Here is a 24,215-nt window from a genome sequence, read left to right as displayed (position 1 = left end):
GATGGGGTGGAATTTGCAAGTTCTTTTGTGTCTTTTAAAATCTGCTTACTAGGTCCTCATCTAACTGCTTCTGTTTACCACTGCTACACAGCTTTGGTTACACACAAGGAAGTAAAAGGTGTTTTAAAAAAGCATGACCCCCGGATTGTGGGATCTAGTCCTGCATCGAGTCTCAGATGAGCATCAAGCCTACTTAAGATTCTCTCTCTCTCTCTAAAAAATAAAGAAAGAAATAATGTAAAACATGCATACACCACACACACACACACACACACACACACACACACACACACACACACACACCAGCCCCTATCCCATACTTCTAAAGCTTTTGCACATCTAGAAGACATGGCAGATGACAAAGTTATGTCAGTGCCCTCAACTCACCCAATCACCAACCCCCATCCCACTCCAAATCTCCCTTTACTTCTGAACCATGACCTACCCCTCAAAAATCCCACCACTGAGCTACTAAGAAAGGGCTTTGTTAAGCTTCCTCCAGAGAAGGCAGTAGAAAAACCAGAAGACATTCCTTACTTCCTTATTCCAGTTTTAAAGGGCCTCAAGGCACACACAACCTAAATAATTCAAACACCCATAACCAGGTGTAGGGTCTGCATTCCTCAGGTCAGCTCCTTTCAAATGAGCTTTTGGGCAAACTTAATGCTCAAACTGAAGGTCTCAGTCCAACACATCTTTTGCAACCTAAACCCCTTTGCTCTGGGACTTCCTTGCGAGGGCAAGAGAACTCAAATGGATATATAGAATGTACTTACAGGAGTACCTCATACAGTTAAAGAAATAGCCATTTTTTTAGAAAATAAATCATAATTTTAAGGGTCTTTTTTGGCTTCTAGATTTGAGAAAAAGTAGTTTTCAAAAACAAGTAATTCTCTTTAAATTGGGATAACTCTTCCTAGAGCTATAATAGCATTTGACCCAGTATCTCTGATCTCTGTATCTTGGGTGCTTCATGTAAACAGCTTGAAGGAAGGACAATAAGGAAAAGTATGAGGGTGAACGGAGAAAGGCTACAATGAGAAAAAAGATTTGGAAGGAATTCAGGAAAAAATAGTTAGCACACACTATGGACAGCTAACTACTGACATTTTCAACTCCAAAAAGGAATACAGGTATCAGAAGACTATCTCTGAAATTTCTAGAGTGAAAGAGGTCAAGCTTAAGGAAGAAAAAAGGAAAGCACAATACTTTATATAGCAGGTTGTGAACCTCTAAGTTAATTTTCCTAAAGGAAGATTCAGGGTGAATAAGATGGGAGATGATTCCGGATAAATTAGCTAAATGGGCTGGTTGTGCATCCAGGCTATGGGGCAGGGCTCTGGCTACCTGGAATGCAGTCATACTGTCTGAAGTGATGGTCTGAAGCTTCTGTCACGAAAAGCACTAATCCTCCTTTTGGGAACACTCTGAGGAATACATTAGGCTTGCTGCCCAACATCACCCATTGCAAGTCAGGCTTTTGTTTCCATGACTAAGACCCACCCAGGACTTCCCATCACCTCGGGAAAGACCTGGGAAAGACAGGGCTTTGTGGCTCTCAAAGGGACATCATCCTCACTTTATATGTGCTCAAGGATTCCAGGCTGCAGAGCATTTTTCTGCCCATTTTTCACTTGTACCCCTAAGGGAAGCTGAAAAGACAGCACCTTCACAGTGAGAAAAATGGAGGCTCAGAGAGGGTTAACTGAGCTGCCTAAATATTACGTAAGAGTTAAGCGACAAGAGTGACGTGATATAGTTTTTTGGTTCCAAATCCTGGGCTCTTTGGATCTCCTCCTTTTTCTACAAGGCACAGCCACATTCTTGTAACCTGACCCAGGTCAACAGCAAAGTCGCAAGGGCTGGCTCAAGACTGAAAAAACCCAAAGCACGGGAAAACTCTATTTGTTAGCTCAAGTGTACCAACATACATTTGATCATTACTAAGACTCTCCGAAAAAAGAGAAATACGAGTGCCTAGAGGCTCCCACCCCGCTTCTGGAATGGGCCAGCCTTCTTTGTCAAATTCCCAAACATGCAGCTCAGGCTCATGCTTACCACTACTTGCTAACGGACATTTCTTCCAACCTGAGAAAAAAAAGATGGGAAAATCAAGATTCTCAACTACACTTTTCCACCAAGTTTAAATGTCATCTTTCATTTGTGACCTGGGCACAGTCCCTCGCATGAGAACTCTGCTTTTGGTAGACTCTTACTACAAACCAAAGTTCATGGAAAGGAGGACAAAACAGTGACCCCCCCATAAAAATATCTGTGGGAAAAAGCTCTCTGAATATCTGACTAAATATTCCCATTACAGACATAAAACCAATACATGTCCTTTTCTGAGCAGGAAGTTACATTGCTTAAAAAGAATTTGAGTAAGAAAACTTACCCCAAAGCTGGACAAGATGTTATACAACCCTGAGTGAGAAGCACAGAATTTCTCTTATGAGTAACAGGAAGAAATCCCATATGCTAACAAAGACCAGCCTTAGCCTTTCACTTGGTGCTCCCCAATAAGGACTGAACAGTTTTAAATTGCTAAAACACTTCAGTTGGTTCTGTTAATGGAAAACAACTTTCCTTATTTTGCAATTAAAATATTTAGAAAAGCAAGGTATCAACAAGAAAAATATATTTGTTAGCTGAAAATGGATTATAAGATAGCACAGAGGCTATGCTTCAACTATGTGAAAATCCAGATAAAATACAATATGAGAACAAAACTGGGTTCATCAGGGCGGTAGGATTACAGATGATTTTAACATTCTTTAACGCTGCCACACCATGTCCCTCCTTGAATAGCCTCTACACCACATGCATCCGGACTGCCTGGGATGGGCGTGGGGAGCACATCACACATAATTCCTGAGACTGGTTCCCCTTTATGAAGCCCACGTCACTAGCCTGTGTCATGGCCTCAGTCCCACAGTCGCTGTATCGCTGCACTGGACCCCTCACAGCGTTCCGCAGAGGCTCTGTCACAACATCCCCCCTTCGCCCATCTGTACATCTCCTGTGCCCTTTATCTGAATCCATCTATTAGAAAGGATGCTTTCTATGAACACATACGCTTTATTTGAATAAATACTTAGGTGCCTACCAGGCACCAGCAATCCTATGAGGCAGATACCCTCCAAAAGGTGACTGAACTTCCCCAAGGTCACAGAGCTGGTTCAAACTCAAACAGCTCAGCTCCAGAGTCTGAATATTAAACCATAATGCAAATAAATGCCATTGCACTGGGTTATGACTAATGGGATGCAAGTCTTACTCTCAATGGTTAATCTCCTTAAAAGTTATTAAACATTTTAAAGCGTTTCATTTATACACTTTAACCTACAAAACCACCATCAGTCAAAGTCAGAAATGGGAGGCAGGGTGGTAAATAAGTAACCTTCATTGAATGACTACTCTATAAACCAAGTTCTGGGCAAAATACCTCACATACCTCATTTTGTTTCCCAGTATGCAGTCCAAGCAAGCTCAGTATTTCATTCATGGACACCTGAGTGGGAAGTACTGATGTGGATCATCCTAAAAGGTTTCCTCCAGTTCTGAAAGCCCTAGAAACACTGAAACAAAGTGCTGGCCAGAAAACATTTTACTGTGGCCAAGAGGACTCATTCTCACAGAACTCCAACTCAAGGAGAGTCCATATCTCTCACTCTCACTCTGTCACTCATACACACACACACACACACACACACACACACACACACACACACAGAGCCAAGGAGCTCAAGCAAGTTAGGGAGATGGCTACCAATAGCTAATCAGGGATAGAGCCAGCAATCACACCCAGGCCTGTCCCAAAACTTGTGCTTGAGACTGCTGTACCTTCTCACCCCAATATTCCCCAGGTTAAGGATAAAGGAAAGGCAGGACCTTCTTGTGTAACCATTAAATAAAATGAGCAGCCATCCCTGTCTGGTCAGGCTGAGGCAAGGAGGCTGGAATTCCAAGCTCTTGATTCAACCACAGTATGAGCTCGTAGCCTTCGTGTCCAGGGGGTCCCGCTTTCTGCTCACTCTCCTGCACAAACCAGACACACACACCTTCAGGGGGGAAAGAGCCCAAGCCCACTGCCGTATCATGAGAGCAGGGGAAACACGTACAGTTTTTGGAGAAGGTGCACATCATTCTAGCTGGCGCTGCTCTCCCCCGCCCTCCAAGAGCCTGGCGAGAATGGCTTTCCTAAATCCTTACCTCCCAGGCTGCTCCCATCTGTTGCCTAGTCCTTGCCAGACCCTTCCAGGCTCTGCTCCGATAAACAGAGACAGGGACAGTTTGCAGCTAAGTGATTCTGGGGGAGAGAACAGCTTCTAGCACTCGTGCAGAGACAGCGGGGTGGTTAGGGTTTGAGGGAAGCAGCTCAGAAGAGCTGGGCCAGACCTAGAACCCGTTCCTTAATAGGAACAAGATGGCTGGCCTGGGTTCTTGCCAGGGCTGGGGCAGGGAAGCCCAGGACTTCCCCTATAACCGAGAGGCTGGCACAGAGAGAATATGTGTCTTTGACTTTGCTTTCTAATCTCTAAGTCATGGAACAACTATTGGATAAATTCAAGGAATCTGATTCACAGTCATTAGTATAAGGACTTCAGGTTTGAAACAAAAAGGGACAAGAACGTGTGATGAATGTGCTCACCTACACATCCCCACAGGCAACATTATACATAAAAGTATCTGACATTACGTGTCCAGTCCCCAACTGATTACAGTTCCCCAAAGCCTGGTATGGGGAGCACTTGACTTCCTCAAGTGGCATTTATCATTTTAGATAAAATTAATCACTAGGTTCATTCTTCAAATAAACATGTACAGAACTTTCAGGAAAGGAGGAAGAGGATAATTTGCAAATGATAGCAGGGAATTAACCCTCCCAGACGCCACTTTGACCCTGCTTTTTGTAAAACTGACAAGAGATTTTGATGTTCCATGTGGAAGATTATGTAGTTATAAAACAAGATTGGTGGATGTTTGAGGACAGAGATGTCCCAGATCCATTTTCACTTTCATTTTTTGTTTGTTTGTTTTAAAAAAAAATTTTTTTTAAGTTATTTATTTTTGAGAAACAGAGAGAGACAGCGCAAGCAGGAGAGGGTCAGAGAGAGAGGGAGACACAGAATCTGAAGCAGGCTACAGGCTCTGAGCTAGCTGACAGCACAGAGCCCGACGCGGGCCTCGAACCCACAAACCGTGAGATCATGACCTGAGCCAAAGCCGGACACTTAACCGACTGAGCCACCCAGGAGCCCCCATTTTCACTTTCGAAGGTCAGCTTGGTATCTGCAGTCAGATAGCCCAGAGTTAAATTCTGGTTATGCTACCTACTAGCTGTGTGACCTTGGGCAAGTTACTTGACTTCTCTGTTTCCTCATTTGTAAAATGGGGATGAAATTACCTACCACACCAGTTGTCTATCACTCAATGGGCATTCCACAGTTCTTCAAGGATTCTGATTCCTCCAACATTAAACACATTTCATTGCCCCTTTCATAAATTCCTTCTCTAAAACTTGTCTATGCACTGCCTTAAACATCCCTTCTAAAAGGAGGACCACAGGTTGACTCAGTTTGTAGATATTAGCTTCTAACAAGCTTCGTGGGGTCCCTCTTCTCAGGCCCCCTATTTAAAGTGGACCAACTTCACAGGCACCTGGGTGAACACTCCAGCATTACCTCAAACTGCCACCCCTTCCTGCTTTGCACATCCAACCCAGGAGCTGAGTTCTGCAGACCCACCTCCATAATGGGACTTGTACCTCCTTCATCACTTCTCCTGTTCTACTCAGGCTCCACCACCAGCCACCGAGATAGCCTACCGCCTTATGTCCACCAGGTTCCCAGCCATGCCCTCTTCCTCAACGACTCAGTCTTCGGTCCCCTGCACACCCACACATTCCCTGCTCATGCTCTTCCCCCACTGCGGTCAGACCACCACCAAAAGCCTGCTGCTCCCTTGAAGGGTAACCATTGCTGTGATGTCTTCTAAAACTCCTTGGAGCCCCTGTGTGGCTCAGTCGGTTAAGCATCCAACTCTTGATTTCGGCTCAGGTCATGATCTTGTGGTTCATGTGTTCGAGCCCTGTATTAGGCTCCACATTGACAGCGCAGATTCTTCTTGGGATTTTCTCTCTCTCTCAAAATAAATAAACAAACTTCAAAAAAGAAAAGAAAAGAAAACTCTCTTCTCCATTCCCAGAGCTGGAGCTCTGGGCCTCAGGGCCTCAGGGCCTCTCCCCCTCTTCTACAATATGACCTCCTCAGTGACATGTCCCAGCCTACACACCAGCCTCAGTCCTCCAATTTTCCACCTCATACCCCCTCTGATCCCAGCCAGGGCACTTCATAACGATTTGGGTTTCCGTTCACACCATCTCCAGCCAACATCTTCCGTCCTCACACCATCCACACCTTAACATCCAAACACAGCAAACACATGTCTCTTCCAGAAAATCTCAGCTTCTCTCTGCCCTCTGCAGAGTGCCTTCCTTTTGTTAGGCTTTCCTGGAGAGCTTTTACTCCTTTCAAATTAGCTCAAGTGTCACCTCCTGGCTGAAGCACCCGCATCCCAGGGGTTATGGCATGGTCTCCTGATCACGTTGGCCTACACCTGGGCACATCTCATGATCAAAGTCTTCACCCTCTACCACCATTACCTGAACACTTGGCACCTGAGTCACTACGCATTTGCTGGACAGCTATTTCAGTCATCTGGCCAAGTTCACTGAATACGGTGAGATATTCAGTGGAAACTGGATTAAACATATATACCTCTTCTCCAAAGAGAGGACATTGGAAAATCATGTATGAGCATGCTGGTAAATGACACACATGTATTTATATAAATCGGTCTTCTTTTTATTAAAAAATTTTTTAAATGTTTTTATTTATTTTTGAGAGAGAGAGAGACAGCATGAGTTGAGGAGGAACAGAAGGAGAGAGAGAGAGAGGGAGACACAGAATCTGAAGTTGCCTCCAGGCTCCAAGATGTCAGCACAGAGCCCAACGTTGAGCTTGAACTCACGAACTGTTAGATCATGACCTGAGAGGAAGTTGGATGCTTAACCAACTGAGCCACTCAGGTGCCCCCATCTGTCTTTCTTTTTAAAGCACTAAAACACAATAGAAAAAAAATTAAAGGATCTTTCTAGAATTGAGAGAGAGAGAGAAATTTCAGAAGTAGTGAGCCCATATTAAACCTGAGAGTTCAGGGATAAGTTCTGAAGTAGTAAACAGGGGGACACTATAGCCCCCCATTTCCCACAGTCAGCCCCAGACCCACCAAAGGCAACATATTTGTGGGTGGGCTTTAAGCATGTGCTGTGCATGGGACTCGTAGTGCTTTCAGGTGAGGGCTCCGACCCTCCTCCTGCAGCAGACCCCTCCGCTGTCCTATCCCACAACAGGGAGCCTCCACACCCCCTTCCTGGAAGGGAGCAGGGGAGTGAGGGAAGACCTTGAGCAATTGTTACCGCCATCAAGGCCATGATGGCAGAGGCACAGGGTGAATAGCCCAAAGGAAGGCAGGCCCTTAGTGTAGACTTACAATTTGAGGGCACCCACTTCCCTAAGGCGGGTTATCATTTTAGAAAAGAAACACTGAAGCGTAGGCAGTCACTTCATGTGGAGCTTCGTGTGATTTGGAAGCCCATGTTAAGAGCTGGACATGGCTATGGTTGGTAAGTACTTCCACTGCCCGCTGCGGGATCCATGCACAGATGGTGTCGTCCGGCACGCTCTCAAGGGCCACCAAGATGTCTCTGCCTCATCCTTCTGTTGACTTAGTTGGGTTACATGGGATATGTTTGTCTGGAGACCACACAGTAATTAAGCACAAATTTAAGAATATGGTACCTGAATAACTATAGGATGGACTAGATCTCTACAGAGTAGGCTCTGGCAGATGAAAAGTACCAGAGAAAGGACAAATGTGGGAGACAGGTTCAGAGCTTATTTGAGAAGCTATGGGTGGCAGAAAAGTTCCCAGGTTCCCCGGCCACAGATGGTCCAGTCACCAGGAGAGCAGGAACAAGCCCCTGGGGTGCAGGCACAAAGCTCCCAACAGGAGGATGAGAGAAAACAAACCGTTGAGGCTGCTGGTGGGCATGCGGAGAATGAGGTGGAGAGGGGGTCACCACACACAGGGAATCCAGGGTGTTGCTGGAACAAGGAAGTAGGGAGACCCCCCCTTCTGTGACAGGTTAGCATGTCAATGGACGGCTTGGACAGGAGCAGCTCATGGCCGCCACCTGAGACAAAGATTGGGCGGCCAGTTCACTAGATGCCCGGGATCCTGGGGCCCGAGTATGAATACACACGGGGCTAATAAGAGGAGCCAGGGAAGCAGTGGCCTGGGCTGGGCCCAGCCTCCCGTTCCTACCACTGTTGCCAGAGCTGGAAGAAGCCATGCCCTGTAGGCAACTAGGAGTGCAAGAAAAACAGCAGGTTCTCTAGGAGCCTGGTTCTAGACACTGGGATCCAGGAAGGAAAATTCTACTCCTCTGCATCCTCTGCAGCACCCTCTTCAGAGTCTCAACTTATAGAAGGCCAAGGAAAAATATTTAAAGGCCCTGATCCATTTTCACATATCAGGCAACACACAAAAACTGGCACAGGTTCTAGGTCTCTAGATCATCAACCCAAATTCATTTCCAACCACAGCACTTTAATTGGAGTCTGAAGTTGGGAGGAAAGGTTATAAAACATGGGTCCTGTACAGTGGACTGGTAGAGGTGGGCGCCAAGGCCACACTGGGAAGAGGAAGTGAGTGCTGGTGGGCCCAGGGCCTCACTGCTAGAAGAGGGTGACTCATGCCACGCCTAACTTCACAAGTGCTGCTGCTGGAGAGACTGTAGGAATGTGTTTTCTTTCACAGCCCCTCTATTTACAAAAAAAGAAGAAAAGAAAACTGACTAAATCACACAGGAATATTAAATAAAGGAAAAGGAAGAACTTCGAATTGGATGTCCATGTTTATGAGAAATACAGTTGGCATTTGCATTCACGGAGATTTAATTTCTGTAAAGCAAATTCAGTCCACAGGGGAAAGAGCATGATCTGAGTCATCTGTCTCCTATGGGCAGATCTCTCGTAAAGCTCTGTTGGAACACAGGCATTTGTTCTGGCTTACCAGTCACTACCAAGGAGTTGTTTGTGATTTTCCACATATTCAAAAAAAATCCTGGGGCACCTGGATGGCTCAGTAGGCTAAGGGGCCAACTTAAGGTCATGATCTTATAGTTTGTGCGTTCGAGCCCGGCAAGAGGCTCTGTGCTGACAGCTCAGAGTCTGGATCCTGCTTCGGATTCTGTGTCTCCCTCTCTCTCTCTGACCCTCCCCCACTCACACTCAGTCTGTGTGTCTCTCTCATTCTCTCAAAAATAAACATTGAGGTGCCAGGGTGGCTCAGTCAGTTGAGCGTCAACTTCGGCTCAGGTCGCGATCTCACCGTTCGTGAGTTCGAGCCCTGTGTCAGGCTCTGTGCTGACAGCTTGGAACCTGGAGCCTGCTTTGTATTCTGTGTCTCTCTTTCTTTCTGCTCCTCCCCAACTCATGCTGTCTCTGTCTCTCTCTCTCTCTCAAAAATAAATAAACATTAAAAAAATAAAAAAATAAACATTTAAAAATTTAATTTAAAAAACCCTGATGAACAACTTCATAAATGCATCTTTTTTGTCTTATTACTTCCTTTGGAAAAACTACAGAAAGAACACAAATTTTTTTAAAGTTTGCTCATTTTTTTCTTAATTTATTTAGAGCAGAGGAAAGACAGAGAGAGAGGGAGACAGAGAATCAATCTCAAGCAGCCTCCGCACTGTCAGCAGAGACCTATGTGGGCTCGAACTCGCAAACCATGAGATCATGACCTGAGCTGAAACCAAGAGCTGAACCCTTAACTGACTGAGCCACACAGGTGCCCCAAAAGAAGACAAATTTTTAAAGTCATTTAGAAACCAATCAAATTGCTCTCCTCTCCTTCCCTTCCATCTCCCCGCCAAAAGGAAAAATCAGAACTGGTTTATCTTCGCTGGACACCCAAGAGCATGGAGCCATTCACATTTGATTATGGATGCTGTCCTTTTTAATCTTTATTAAAAAAATGGACATCTCCCTGTTTTAATTTACACTTTAAAAAAAAATGTGCCTCCTTCCTGGTTTTTCTACTCCTCATGCCCTTTCCCCTTATCCTATGTTGGTGATTCTCATCTCACTTAATCTTCTACAAGCTCAAAAATGTGAAGCAATTAGTCTGAGGTCATGGAGCTTATCCCAGTGGAGCCAACACTTGGACCCTGGACCCTGACTCTAAGACTAAGCTCTTATTCTTTCTACCACACAACACTGATGCTCAAGAAGATGTCAAGAATCCCTATATAAAGTTGGACTTAAAAAAATAATAATTTAGAAATGAAAATCTGAATCAGCATGAGAAGGAAGTAACGTAGACAAAACAGCCTGTTGGGAACCGTTCACTGGTTTGAGGCGCCAGAGTTCTGGTCTGGTAACACAGGCACCTTCCTTGATAGGGATGAAGTTCCTGCAGATGTATGAGGAATTTGTCCACACTACAGAATGAGAGACTGGCAGGGGGTGAAACTGGTCTAAGCACTCAAACTCTTGTGAGAGCTGTTTACACAGAGAAAATGCAGCCTTTTGGTTCCCTTCCCCTCCAGCACCACAGCCTGAAGCGAGGATCCCAGCCCGGCCCTCCATCCTGCTACAGGTTAGTGCCTAGGACTAATCTGACCTACAACTCCACTCCCCTGGCTCTGAGAGGAAAGGACACCAGCCCACACCAGAAGAGATGATCAAAGAGCAAGTGTTGGCCACAAACCGTACTATCTCATCCTTCACTGGTTTTCTCCATACCAAGAACACACATTCCACACAGAGATCATATGCCAATTTCATGATCAGAAAGAAGCTGTAAGACTTTCCTTTCCAGGGCCTTATAGCTCATCTACTCCAACCACCTCATTCACAGAAGAGGAAATGAAGTATCAGGAGGCTGTCTTGTCCGATGTCCCCACAGGGACAATCAGAATCAGGACAGTGAGTCCAGCAGTGAGAATTACCATCAGGGACAAAGTCTTTTTCTCATGGTCTACAGCTTCAATTCTACAACTTCAACTAAAAAACAAAAAGGCAGAAGGACCAATTGCCCCAGCACTGCCTGGAGCGGTACCATCCTGATCTTTGTGGTACTTCCCCTTTGCTGCTGGAACACCTGACACACACATTTATCTGACTCCCCCACACCTCCTGGTTAACAAGCCTGACACACCCACAGGATGTGGGAGCCTCAAGGACAGGGCTAGGCCAGATTAATGTCTGTATCTCTCATGTCTGCCACTCAGACAATATATTGTTTAGTCAATGAATCTAAGGAGGAAAAGGAGGACATAAAAGGGGAGGTACAATAAAGAAACAAGAACTATCTACATAATTTGTTATATTTTTGATCCTTATGATCAAGAGTGAACATTACTCTAAACAAGTCACAGTTGAATAATTTCATACACAGGAGCTACATCTCCAACGCCCTCCACTCCCACCACCCTGAGCACCCTATCTGGCCCCCAGCTATCTGTCAGTCCAGGTCAGTGCTCTTCCTAAGGGTCCCAAGGCTTTCCCAATTCCAATGCTTTCCCCCTCGATGCCTCACCCCTCACCCATCAGGAAAACAGGAACTTGGTGTCATGTCATCTCAGTGCAGTACAGCACCTGAAGACAGCTCAGGAAACAGTCTAATATGATTAAATAAACCTATAAACAGCCACAGGCCCAAGGTTTGAAAGACAATTACGAATTAATAAAAATGCACAAGCATAAATTACTGGACTAGAAACACAATCCCATTATATAAACTAAGTTATCAAACTGACTTTGTATAAATGCTTCTGGAAGTAGGCCATACTCTTTTGGAGTTTCTTAGAGGAGCAGCCTTGAGTTAACTGCCTGACTCACTGTTCTAAAAACATGCATGAAAACCACAGAAAGTTGTACAGAATTGGCATGTACAGAGATTTCAGTGACGATATATTAAAAGAGAAATAATCAACAGATCTAATATCTCAGAGGGAAGAAGGGAGACAAGAAATGAAAGAATGGGACTGTCCTTATAACAAGACAAACTGACAACTGAACACCGGCCCCGACCCATTCACTGTCCACATGCCAGGGAGTACTTCAAGGGCCCAACTGGATACTGAGTCTAGGAAACCATCACTGAGGTATCCTTACTTTACAGACAGGTCAATCGCTTCCAAAAATTGGCCTGAGGTTCCCAAGATGGAGAGTGAAGGGAGTGAGAGTGGCAGGAATTGGGAACCCAGATGGGTTCTCAGCCTGTCAGTTCATCCCACCTGCTGCCAAACTTGAAGACAAGCATGGCACTGTGTGGTTCTTGGCCAGAGTAGAGAGGTAGACATCCCCATCGTCATTAAGCATTCTCCCAAGACCATCCTAGATCAAAGCGTGTTACCCTCAAAGTCCCCTCCCAGAGAACTCCTGGGCACCTGCACCGCTCAAGAACAACTCCTGTCCATGCTAGTTTTTCCCAGCCTGACAAGTCCATTCTTCTGCTTCTCAAACCTACCCTCATCCTTGAAGGCAGAGGTTCAAACTCTACCGCCTCCTCCATGTGGACATCCTTGATTCCCTCAGTGCACACTGCATTTAATCTTACCTCCTGGCACTCAGGACCCCCCCCTCAACAAACTGGAGGCTCTCAAAAAGAGTACCAGGAACTAGTTACCAAGAACCCATTCCTCACTCTCAGCAGCACAGCAGCACAACACTTGTGGTGTAGCCATGAGATGGAAGCAAACCGACCATGCGAGTGAGTGCCAGGCGCTGCTACACACACACACACACACACACACACACACACACACACACACACTATCCAATTAAACTAGGCTCCCCTGGGATGCCACCTCTTCTCCGGAGTCAGGGACCATCCTCGTCCCAGTAGACAACCTTTCTAGTGACAAGTGACCCCAGGGTGGCAACTTCAGAATGGGGTACCAAACAAGCAAAATGCCCCCCTCAATTCCCTTCCCCTAGCTTCCTTTGCCTTTCCTGCCTCTTCTCCTCTCCTTGAATGTTAAATTTTAAGAAAATTACTAAAAGGAGCCTGAGGACTGTTTTTAAGTTGCTTTTTCAAATATCAAAATAAATCATATGGATTTAAAGTACCTACCATCAAAACTGATATTTTGGCCTTTTATCCAAATGTTCTATTAAAAGGGGGGCTGTTTGACCAAGACTTAGGTCCACGTACTTAAAGGGACGAAATGGTAACGCTTCTTTCTTTGGCTACCCGCCAAGAAAAATGTATGTTGCCAAAATAAAAGAGCACATGTTTGCTCACTTCTAGAGCACAGGACACAACAGCTTAGACACTGGGCCTCTTTGACCAAGCAGTTCAAATCATCCAAGTTTAAGTGTATCTGTGAATGTCACCTTCACATGTCACAGGCTATCATCTACTTGGAAGTATCAGGGAGGGTAGCAGTCCAGGTCTCCCTGGGTCCACCTTCTGCCTGCTTCTCGCTCCTCATGGGGTTGACACACTCTCATGGTTTCTACCTGTCGGACTGACGATGTGGAGGGGTAGCTGGCCTTGCCCTCCTGCTCTGGCTGCTGCCCACGTAACCTCCCATGCATGCGTGGGGCAGGGACGAGAAAAGAAATGTCATGCTGAAACCAGTGACAGCACCTGAGGCATCGTGATTATTATCACTCCCTGTGTCTGTACTAGTTTGAACATCTCCATTATAAAGAGCTTTTTTTTTTTAAAGGATCCATCAGAACCTAAGGAAAAAAATTCAAAAGAGAAACACTCAGTTAAAAATAGGAGTATTCATGAGAGATATTTTAAGTTCACATGAAGAAAATATTTCCTTATGTGGTGATGGGAAGAAAAATAAAATGGCTACATCTCATTTACTATAAAGAATAAAAGCTACAAAAGCTCCTTATAAGTAAGCGTCAAATTCAGCCACAAAATAATAAATGCAAAATACATCTCTTTAGTTCCCAATGTTAAATGTTTAGAAAAGATGGTATTTGTGACAAACCCAATTTGACCCTTTCAATGCTAAACCAAATATATTTGATTCTAAAAATATCGCTAGGCTTCCCAAAGAACTATCTAGAGCCAGACTTGAAGGTTGTTTTATTTATTTGTTTGTTTGTTTGAAGAACACTATTGTGTTACTCTCTGATCACGACTCAAAAAAGCAGTAGTTCAGAAGCACTTGGATGTTAAGTGCTTTTCAAAGAAAATAAACAACAGAATTCTGAAGCATAGATTAGTTTATGGTGCGTACAATCAACATGTAAGGTTGGCAGTGCAGAGGTTTTTTCCTATGAGGGAGGGGGAGGAGCTAAGTTGGGTTGCCGCGGTTACAAAGGTGTTTGGGGTTTTTTGTTTGTTTTTGTTTTCTTTTTCCCCCTGAAGTCAGCTCTGAGACCAAAATCTACTTCAAGTTCTCCACAAGGATCACTCTCCCCTTGACAGTAAGTCACTCCCCAGCCCTCCTAAGATTACCATCCCCTGTGACAGCCCTTGCTGCTCAGCGGGGAGTCCCGTGTATCCATGGTGGATCTCCACACTCTCCTTCATCTTCAAACTCTCCCAGCGGCTCCAGGTGCAAGCTTCTCTTTCCTTTCTGTCAGTATCCTGAAAAGGCTCTGCTCCTCATCATGCCCTTTTGTAAGCCTGGACCTTCCCAATACCCTTCATCCTCTAGAATCTTCAGTCCTCGGCCTCTCCTGACTTCCTAGGTCATATAACACTGCTAACCACCACACATGCCCTCACTTCAAATTCAAGACCCCCCAACCTGGATTCTCTTCCTGGTTCTCTTGCACTTGGCAGCTTTGCTCCTGGCCCCCTGCCCCAAAATGGGTGCTAGCCACAGTTCTGGGCTTAAGCCTTTGCTGGGTCTTCTCTTGCTCCTGTCCCCTGGACACTCTGAGACACCGCTAGAGCCTCCAATATCCTAAATGTTAAAAAGCTCCCCAATGTACCTATATCTGTAGCTCACCACCTTCACACTTTGCTATACTGGTTTCCAAATCCCACCCCACCCATATGAAGCTTTTTATCTCTCACTCTCTTTCAAATATATCACATATTCACACTTTAATCCTGTACCATCCCTGGCCTGGTTTGGGCCCTCAGATTTCCCCCAGAAAGACTGGTGAAGTGACTGAATTCAATATATATCAAGCACCTATGTTAACTGAGTAGTACTTAAAACAGACAAACAATGGGTGCCGGGTGGCTCAGGAGGTTGAGCATCCAGCTCAGGTCATTATCTTGCAGTTCATGACTTCGAGCCCCGCATCAGGCTCACTGCCGCCAGTGCAGAGACCATTTCAGATCCTCTGTTGCTCTTTCTCCACCCCTCCTCTGTTCATGCTCTCTCTCAATAATAAATAAAACATTTAAAAAATAGCCAAGAATAAAGTTATGTGGTCGATTATCATAAGGTTGAAGAAACACAAAATATAAAGGGCAGTGCAGATGCTAGGGATGACAGTCAGACAAAACCTCTCTTCTCAGAGAGAAGGTCACAGGAGTGGGGCAGGATAATTCCAGGAAGAGAGAACAGCCAGTGTAAATGCCAGAGGCAGGGCAGCACAGAGGCCAGTTTGGCTGCAGTAAATGAACCAACAGTCTGGTAGGTAACAGAAGAACTCTGGCTTTATTCTGAGAAACAGTAGGAGCTACTGTGTCAAGAAGCATATAGGATAATTTCAATTTTAAAGATTCCTCCACCTTCTTTCAGAGAATACACTGTTGTAGGGCTACACTGGAAAAAAGGCTCCCCGTCAGGAAGCTGTAAAATGACCCAGGCCCATAATCACACCTGCCTTGCATCCATCTCATCTTCCTACATGCAAGCTTGACCCTGAGATGTCACCACATCCTCTCCACAAGAACTTTCCATGGCTCCCATGACCTCCATTAGCTATCAAGTGCCACTTCTCTGCATGGCCACTGAGCTTGCACCGTGTCCTATTACTCTTTCCTAAACACCCAGACCTCCAAACCCATGAAATCACCTGCTATTTCCCTGACACACTACCACAAGCCTGCAGTACCTGCCTTTGCCCTCCTTTCTCTGCCCTCTGAAAAGTTATTAATTCATCCGCGAAGGTTAAGTCCAAACACCACTTCCTCAGGAAGCCTTTCTTTCAAAACTGCACATTGCTTGCACCTGTACGAGAGCAGTCTTTCATAGGTTCCAGGTTAGAGGTGTCACAGACTGCTAACTCAAGGGCAAGAACTTCGGCCTGGCCCATCTAGGAATACACGTGGGGCCATGCACAGTGCTAGGCGTACACTAAGTGCTCAGTTAATGCATGCTGGCTAAGTGAACAAAATGCTCCTGTGATTACATACCATCTTGAGGTCTTAGGGGGAAGAGGGTTCCAAGCACAGATTTTCTCTCTCAGCAGCTGTCATGTGGCGGACAGGGGTTCTAATGGAGAGTTGGGGGACTGCATGTCCAGCACTCCTGACAATGGTACGGCTACAAGTAGGGGCCAGGCTGGGTACAGATTTGAACTCAAGCCTTCAAAGCCTTCTGCCCTCTCAGTCAGGTATCTCTAGGCAGACCATCCAATTTGTTTTAAATTTGCTTAAAGTATCAGCAATGTGTTTTTCCTAAGCCCTGTCCGAAAGTGTACAGATATAAAGAAAAGAACCTAGAAGGATTCAAACCAAGTTAACAGTCATTACAGAGTTAAGAGATGGCAGCATTAACTTTATTTTCCTTAAACTTACCTTAATTTTTCTCCCTAAATAAACATTATTTAAAAAAGGACTTTTAGAAAGAATGCCAGAGTACCACCCAAATTACATTTTTTAATTAAAAAAAATTTTTTTTAATTTTTAATTTTTTTAAATTTATTTTTGAGAGACAGAGACAGTGTGAGCAGGGGTAGGTCAGAGAAAGAGGGAGATACAGAATCCAAAGACAGGTTCCAGGCTCTGAGCTAGCTGTCAGCACAGAGCCCAACGCGGGGCTGAAACCCACGAACCATGAGATCATGACCTGCGCCGAAGTCGGATGCTTAAGTGACTGAGCCACCCAGGCGCCCCACATTACATGTAAAGAATGGCTCCAAGAATACAAAGTATCCAAAAAGCTCACCAAAATACTGGGAACAGGAGACCACTGAATATATAATACCGCTTACCCAGAAGATTATAAAAGCTGAAAATGTTTTAAATGGTTTGTCTGAGTATGTGGTCATCTCAGCATAACAATTTGTCATGTGCTTTTACTTCTGAAATTATTATTTCATAAACTATAAAGGAGTAAACCTTGTTCCGGATATTCCGGGCCTCTTATCTAAACTCTTCCATAGACTTCATAATCAAGCGGAAGCTGTCATCTTTGCACCACAGCTCATTCCACACAGGTGACTGCCAAGGGACTAATCAGCTCTAGGCGGGACATTTCAGTGACTGTCATTTCATGACTTATAAAGGAAATGTCAATAAAAATAATAGATCAATTATTAAGACATAATATGTCTTATTTAAGCTGAAAGCACATCAACAAAGTATTGAATCGACAAAGACTTGGCTTCTTTCATAAAAGACCAACATAAGTTTTATAAAGAAATGGCATTAAAATGAGGAAAATACAGTTGCTTTAGTTGTCACCTCTTTAAAGAAAGAAAAGAGGGACATGGAAAGCATATGTCAAATACAGTGCTAGATATCATAAATGTATGATCATATGAATCTTCTTAGTAAATCTGAGACAGAGCTTTATCTTCCCCATTTCACAAATGAAAAAACGCACAGAGAGGTTAAGTAACTTAGTCACTGGAACCACAGTCACACGGTGGCAAAAATGCAACTCAAAACCAGACCTGTTTTACAAAAACCCCAACACTGTACGATTCTGTAATTCCACTTATATTAAGTTCAAGAACAGGCAAAACCAATCTCCATGAAAGGAGTCACATCTAAGATGATATATGAAAGTTAGAAAAACGGTTCCCTCTAGTGGGTGGAGACGGACTAGGAAGGGGCACAGGCACTTCTGGGGCACTGGAAATGTTTACCTCTTGAGCGAGGTGGTGGACACACACTCAGGAGATGCACACAGTCTCAGGGCACTTCACACTTTCCTGTATGTTGTCTTTCAAGTTAAAACAATTTTTTGAAATCCTCATCTGACTGACTCTAAGATCATACTCTTAACCACTAAACCACCAAGGAGCCACTCTGACAGAACCTGGCCACACTCTAGAATTGATTTCCTCAGATAATCACTTTTTTAAAAAAATATTCTGGTAAGCAGTGTACATCCTAATCACAGAGTGAAGACACTAGAACAATAAACCTGCTTTTACATGCCACAGAATGAAAAGTAGAAAGTATCAATTTCCTGGCTACTGGGAATTTCCCCTCTGTAGCCACATCAGAATAACAGATGCACACAAAATCATTTGTAACAAAGTTATCTATGGAAATACCTAAAGCTAAAATTATACAAAATATTTCAAGACATGTTATAACTATCAAGAATGCTAACTCTCAGAAGCAATTTGAATTGTTACAAAACTTAAGGCAAGAAGGCAAAGCTGATGGGCAAAGATCGTAAAGCTGTCAGTAGAAGCAACACACAGTAAGTGCAAAATCTCAGCTTAGTGTTCTAACACACAGAAAACTGGTCCGTGCAATTAACTTTTTCCAGTAGTAAAGTAACTGTATCACATATGCCCTGATAGCAAATTCTCCATTAAGTACAAGTTCTTCCCACTGAAGTTCTGTTCAGACTAGCAAAGCCTCATCACCACTAGGTGATGATGAAATTATTACATCAATTCTCTCAAAGTCTTATTTATACCACACACATATACATCTTATTCAAACAGTAATTGCCTCTCCAGAGAGAGGAATTTATTTATCCTACAACTTGGAGACATCTTCGGTAAGCACCTAGTCACAGTTACCCCCCCTTCACCGGGAGTAGGGGGCGGGGGAGGACACAGTTGTATCTAGTACCTGTTGGGTGTATGTACTACGGTCTTAATGGGTACTTTCGATTGTGTCAGCCAGGAAATCTAACTTTCAAACTGTCACAGACCAGTTTAATTCATATTTTAACGTTCTGTATGCACTAAAATTGCCAGGCAACTGACTGAAATGATTTTAGCTATCTCTGATTATTTGCATGTAAGACCAAAAGGCCTTTGGAGGATTTTTCACTATTGGTAACTTTTATACACCAAGATAGGACATGTTGAAAGAGATTATATAACCAAATATTATCCCAGGTGCAAGAATCTTAAAGTTTATAAAAGTAACCATTCGCATTTATTAACTTTTAAACTCTTTAACAAATTGTCCAATAAAACAGTCAAAAAACCTAAGTAAAGTCAAATATTGTGGCTATTAAGCAAGTTACAATTAAAAGCACTGACCCAGTATGTTAAGAACAGAGTATGCTTCGGTACATTCACGGCACTGGGTCAGGATCTCTAAATTATGGTTTAAAACAAACCAAACCAAATGAAAAAAATTACCAGAAAACATTAAAACTTAGTTTCAAAGTTTCTCTAAGCAACAATGGATTCATCTTTACTCTTACCTCATAATCAGCTGAAAAAGCCCCACACATTTGTATCCAGAACATCTTAGCTTTATACCAACAATGCATCATGTAAAGCAGAATGATCCATTCTTTTACATTCTTATTTATTTCCTAATGTAACTCCTTTATTCCCAATGTACCGCTAAAGAAAATATGACACACATTTGAACAAATTGTATAGTGAAAAACTGACCATGAATTATCAGTTCCATTTTCCTATTTTAGCAAAACTGTAGTATCTTAGAATTAGAAAAATCTAAGTTGTGTGTTTTTAAACAAGAAACTCTCCAAAAGTACAAACCATCACTCAGCTATCCATCAGAAACCCAGAAAAAAAATCCTAATTTTTACAAGCATATGGTTATTTTCATCAAAAGATTACTTCATTCCCTGGACTTTATAGACTTTACCTCCATCTGCCAAATTTGGCTGATTTCAGTCAGACAAATCTGAACGGTTCCCAGTTACCCTGTATATTAAGGGGAAGTTGATGGCTAGAGGAACTTCTATACCGATTACACAATGACCACCACTTATTAAGTGCTTGACTCCCATGATGCGGAGCCAGGACTTCAGCAAACATTATCCTATTTGTCCTCAGAAACAATCTTGTACAGCAGGCGTTACCATCTCCAAAACCAGTTAAGGAAAACAGGCTGAGAAGATCAACAACCTGCCCAAGGTCACTAGAACAGTATGTCACAGAATCAAGACCAGTGAACAGTAAGGGTGGGAACTTGAACGGTTCTGGAGAATTAGGTCTTGCATCACGTCCTCTACACAAAAACTAAATGAAGAGCAGTGAGCCCCTGCTGTTGGGAGATGGCCAAAGGAAAAAGCAGTATTTCAAACTGAAAAAGTTTCAACATTCTAACTTCAAACATTAGAGCCAAAGATAAAGGCATTGGTAAAGGCTGGGCAGGGCAGAAAGCTTGACTGGGTAGAGAGTTCTATAGGGTTCTGCACTTCCCTAGTCTTAAAACCTCATCTGATTTAAGAGCACAGGGACTCTGTAACACTCTCCCAAATTCCACCAGGCTTAATAGCCTCTATTCAAAAGAAAGAGAAGAGAGAACTAGGACAGTGGGAAGAAGTGACCGCCCAACACTGTCCTCCCACCGGGGTCAGCTGTCAGATCCGCATGGGCGCGACCAGCAGACAGCTAGGCTCCAGAGCTCTTCAACTAGACTAGGCTCGGGTCCCCCCTCCTTCCTAGTCCCAATCCTGACTTCCTTGGCCACCTCCCGAGGCAAAATACACCGGAAGAATTTGTTATAACAAGCAGACACCCATATTCACCAACTGGTTTAGCAATCTGAACTACACCAAGGCTCCAACAGAGAGGGGCAGGAAAAGATAGTATAATTGTCCTAAACTATCTTGCTACTAAGTTGGGAAGGTTCACGAGACCATGAGGGGTAGGGAAGCAAAGACAAACGTATCACCAATACGTTTTAAGGAGGAGAGTTGGCCGCCTCGCCCAGATCTAAAATGTATTATTTACAGAGATATGCTTCCACGCCGTGACACTTGTGGGGAGATAATGGGTTCTGGGGTTCCCTTGCCCTAAGTGCCTGGAAATTAAGGTGACTTGGTTTTATTGACTCCACAAGGATCCGCCTGCCGTCCCGGGGCAGCCTCCAGGACCCCCGCCCGAGGCCCCAGCGGGGTCCCACCCCGCGCCCCCACGCCCACCCTTCCAGCGAGGGGTTTCGCAAAGGCTGCCTTACCAGCTCCCGGCAGCACCCACCCATCCCCCTCCCCAGGTCCCAGGCAAGTAGCCTGGTTAATCATTCAACACGGGCAGCGTGGAACATTTTTTTAGAGGTCAAAGCAAAGGTTCTCCCTAAGTTTCACAGAAACCAGCCTTTGGGGACCCGGAGGTGGCAGCGGCAGGCAGATGGGGGTGGGGAGTGGCTGCTGGCGGCTCTTTCGCTCACAAAACACCTGATCTCCCCATGCGGCACTCGAGACCAGCGCAGTGAGAGGGTGGGGTGAGGGGTGCGAGAGCGAAATCACGCACAGACCCCCATCCAAAAAGCCCGTGGAAGCCAGGTGAGGACTCGGGCCCCACATGCCTTCTCGCAATGCCTGCATCACCCCGCGCGGGCTCCCCCGGAAGTTGGGGTGCAGCGAGGAGGGGGGAAGTCCGCGGGCCCCGTAGGGGTGGGGGTGGAAGAGGGCAAGAGACTCAAAAGACACGTTGCTGCCGGTTTTGTTACCCTCCTCCTTTAGAGTAAGGAAGGTAGAGAGAACGGGGGACGCCTAACTGCGGCGGGAGCCACCCAGGAATGGTTTCCTCCTCTGGGGCGCCGGGACGACGCCGGAACCGGCGAGGATCTGGATTGGGGGCAGAGGGGTCAGTGTGGAGCCGTGGGGAGCCGGGAGCAGAGACAGAAAGGAAGCGGAGAGGGCCGGGGGAGGCGGTGGGGGAAGGGAAGGGCGGAGGGGGCACACCCGCCCGGCCGTACCTTGTCCGGGAGCAGCTCCTGCTCTGCGGGGCGGGGGCGGGAGATCCCGGCCGCATCCACGTCCCGGCCGCTCCGCGCGGCTCAGCCCGGAGACCTCCGCCGCTCACGCTCCATGCGTTGCACTGCGACGGGCGGCCCAGTGGTGTCGGCGGCGGGGAAGTCACCGGCACGGCTCGTCTCCGGCACTTGTTGCCGCCTCTGTCACCGCGCCTCTCACTCCCGACTCCGGCTCCAGGCGCCGCCGCCGCCTCAGGTCGCCCCGATCCGGCCCCGCCTTCGCCCCGTCCCCCGCGCCAATCAGGCCCGGCACCGCCCCTCACGTCACCGCCCAGCCCGGCTAGCGGCCCGGCGCCCCAAGTTTGGGGAAGGCCGTGTGCCAGCCTGTCTGAGTGAGAGTTGGCGCCCAAGATTCGCCCAGTCTCGAGTTTCTCCTCCCTTCCGGGGACCCTCTGGGGCCCCCAGGGGTACACGTGGGTAGTAGAGTTAAGCCGGGGGAAGGGGACCCCAGGATGCAGACCCCCTCGGAAAAACACGGCAGTTTGACCATATTCCAAACCCGGTCTAACCTAAATCTCTCCAACTGCAGGTCGCCCCTCTTGCGGTATGTCTGATGTTGGAGGACTAAGCACATGGCCTGGGGAGGACTCCAGTGACCTTTCATGTCCAGAACCAGTTTGTAACTGGGCCTGGACAGGACCGTAGCCGCCGTTCAAGGGTTTGGGTGCGTGCGCCCCGGGAAAACCCGGAGTTCCAGGGGAACCAGGGCCAGAATGGGACTTGACCATTGCTCTCTGCCCTCGTGGTCATTACCCACCGCCACCTCTCAGATACCCAAATGACGCCCTAGAGCCCAAGGCCTACAATGGTGCCCTACTTGGCATTGCCGCCAGATCTTCGGATTTATGAGGCCGCCCACTAATTGGTGAGGGGGAGTTTTAGTTCTCCTTGCAGTGTCTTGCAGAGAATTTCCTCGAGGTTCCACGCGCCTCTTGAAAGCCAGAAAAACGTGTACAGACCCTGCCTCTCCAACTCGCGCCGCGGCCCAAAGGGGCTGGGCGGATACCTGGGAAGAGCCCCAATGTCTGAACTCTGACGTGCACACCTCCGGCTCCCTTCGGCGGGGTGAGGATTTGGCGCCTACGACATAACACTGGCCGAAACACCTGGAACCGTAGACGCACCCTCTCAGCCCAGCGCCCCCGCTCGCCGGAGCGCTGCATTTTAAGGTGGACCGCAACTTTGGGGGACCCCAGGTAAGCCCGGCGCGACCGGATGGGGAGGTCGCCCAGGTCTGGAATGTCCAGCACAGCCAGCTCTCCCGGCGCGTACTCCGCCTGGAGGCAAACCTGGCGGGAGGTGCACTTGAGAGCACCTCCCTCTCTGGATCCTTATCTCTTCGGGAGGAAAAAAATCTCCTTTACATAACCATACTGTACAATTAAGGACACTACACCCTCAAATATTTGCATTTCTCAGAAGGTTTTCTGAGGCGGAATTAGCCGAAGGGGAAGGAATTGCAAATGTAGGAATTCTGGCACCTGTGAGCTCAGCCCACTTCACTGTGGGTCCTCACTCTTATCCGAGCTCCGAGCAAAAGAACACTTTGCTGCTGGATGCCCGGAGCCACGTGGGTGCACACTCCTCTAGAAGAGGGAATTCAGAGCCAGATCTGGGTAAGTTTTGATTTTCAGCCTTCAGACCTTTTTGCTTTTATGTTGATCACATGAATCTCCTAAGACTGAGACATAACAGTCCAAGAAACAAGTTGGATTTTTGTGTATTCATAGAAAAACAAGAAGGATGCACCCCGACTTCTAACCACCATTACCCCAAGTGTGGGACTGGCGTGTGGGAAGGGGAGGGAGGAGATGAATTTTGTACCATTACTGACTCTTGAGTTTTGTATTTTTCAAGTTGTATTAACTCTTTTAACTTAGAAAGCTAGTAAAACATTTAAAAAGAAATATAGAGATTAGAAATCCTTTAAGAACGATACAGAAAGTACAAATTAATAGACAAAGCCTATGTCTTTCATTCTGTGTCAAAATAATTAATCGTGAGTCCATGTTCCTTGGTTTAAATAAAGATATCTCTATGCTGTT

At 45.8% G+C, this 24,215-nt stretch overlaps 1 protein-coding gene and 1 long non-coding RNA gene across 2 annotated transcripts in view; one reads left to right on the top strand and one right to left on the bottom strand.

Annotated features, from left to right (window-relative positions):
- B3GNT2 (UDP-GlcNAc:betaGal beta-1,3-N-acetylglucosaminyltransferase 2) overlaps nt 1-22,360 on the bottom strand; it is a 27,221-nt gene extending 4,861 nt beyond the window's left edge. Inside the window, exon 1 of the mRNA XM_029937452.1 lies at nt 22,114-22,360. The gene's annotated coding sequence lies outside the window, so the exon portion shown is untranslated. The remainder of the gene's footprint in view (nt 1-22,113) is intronic.
- LOC115289868 lies at nt 21,844-24,215 on the top strand. Its single transcript, XR_003907847.1, has 2 exons — nt 21,844-22,001; nt 22,700-24,215. It is a non-coding gene; the product is annotated as an uncharacterized LOC115289868 (long non-coding RNA).

The sequence above is a fragment of the Suricata suricatta genome, chromosome 4 (assembly GCF_006229205.1).
Source record: "Suricata suricatta isolate VVHF042 chromosome 4, meerkat_22Aug2017_6uvM2_HiC, whole genome shotgun sequence".
NCBI lineage: Eukaryota > Metazoa > Chordata > Mammalia > Carnivora > Herpestidae > Suricata > Suricata suricatta.
The sequence above is the reverse complement of the archived record's forward strand: the minus strand, read 5'-3'. Positions and strand labels throughout refer to the sequence as shown.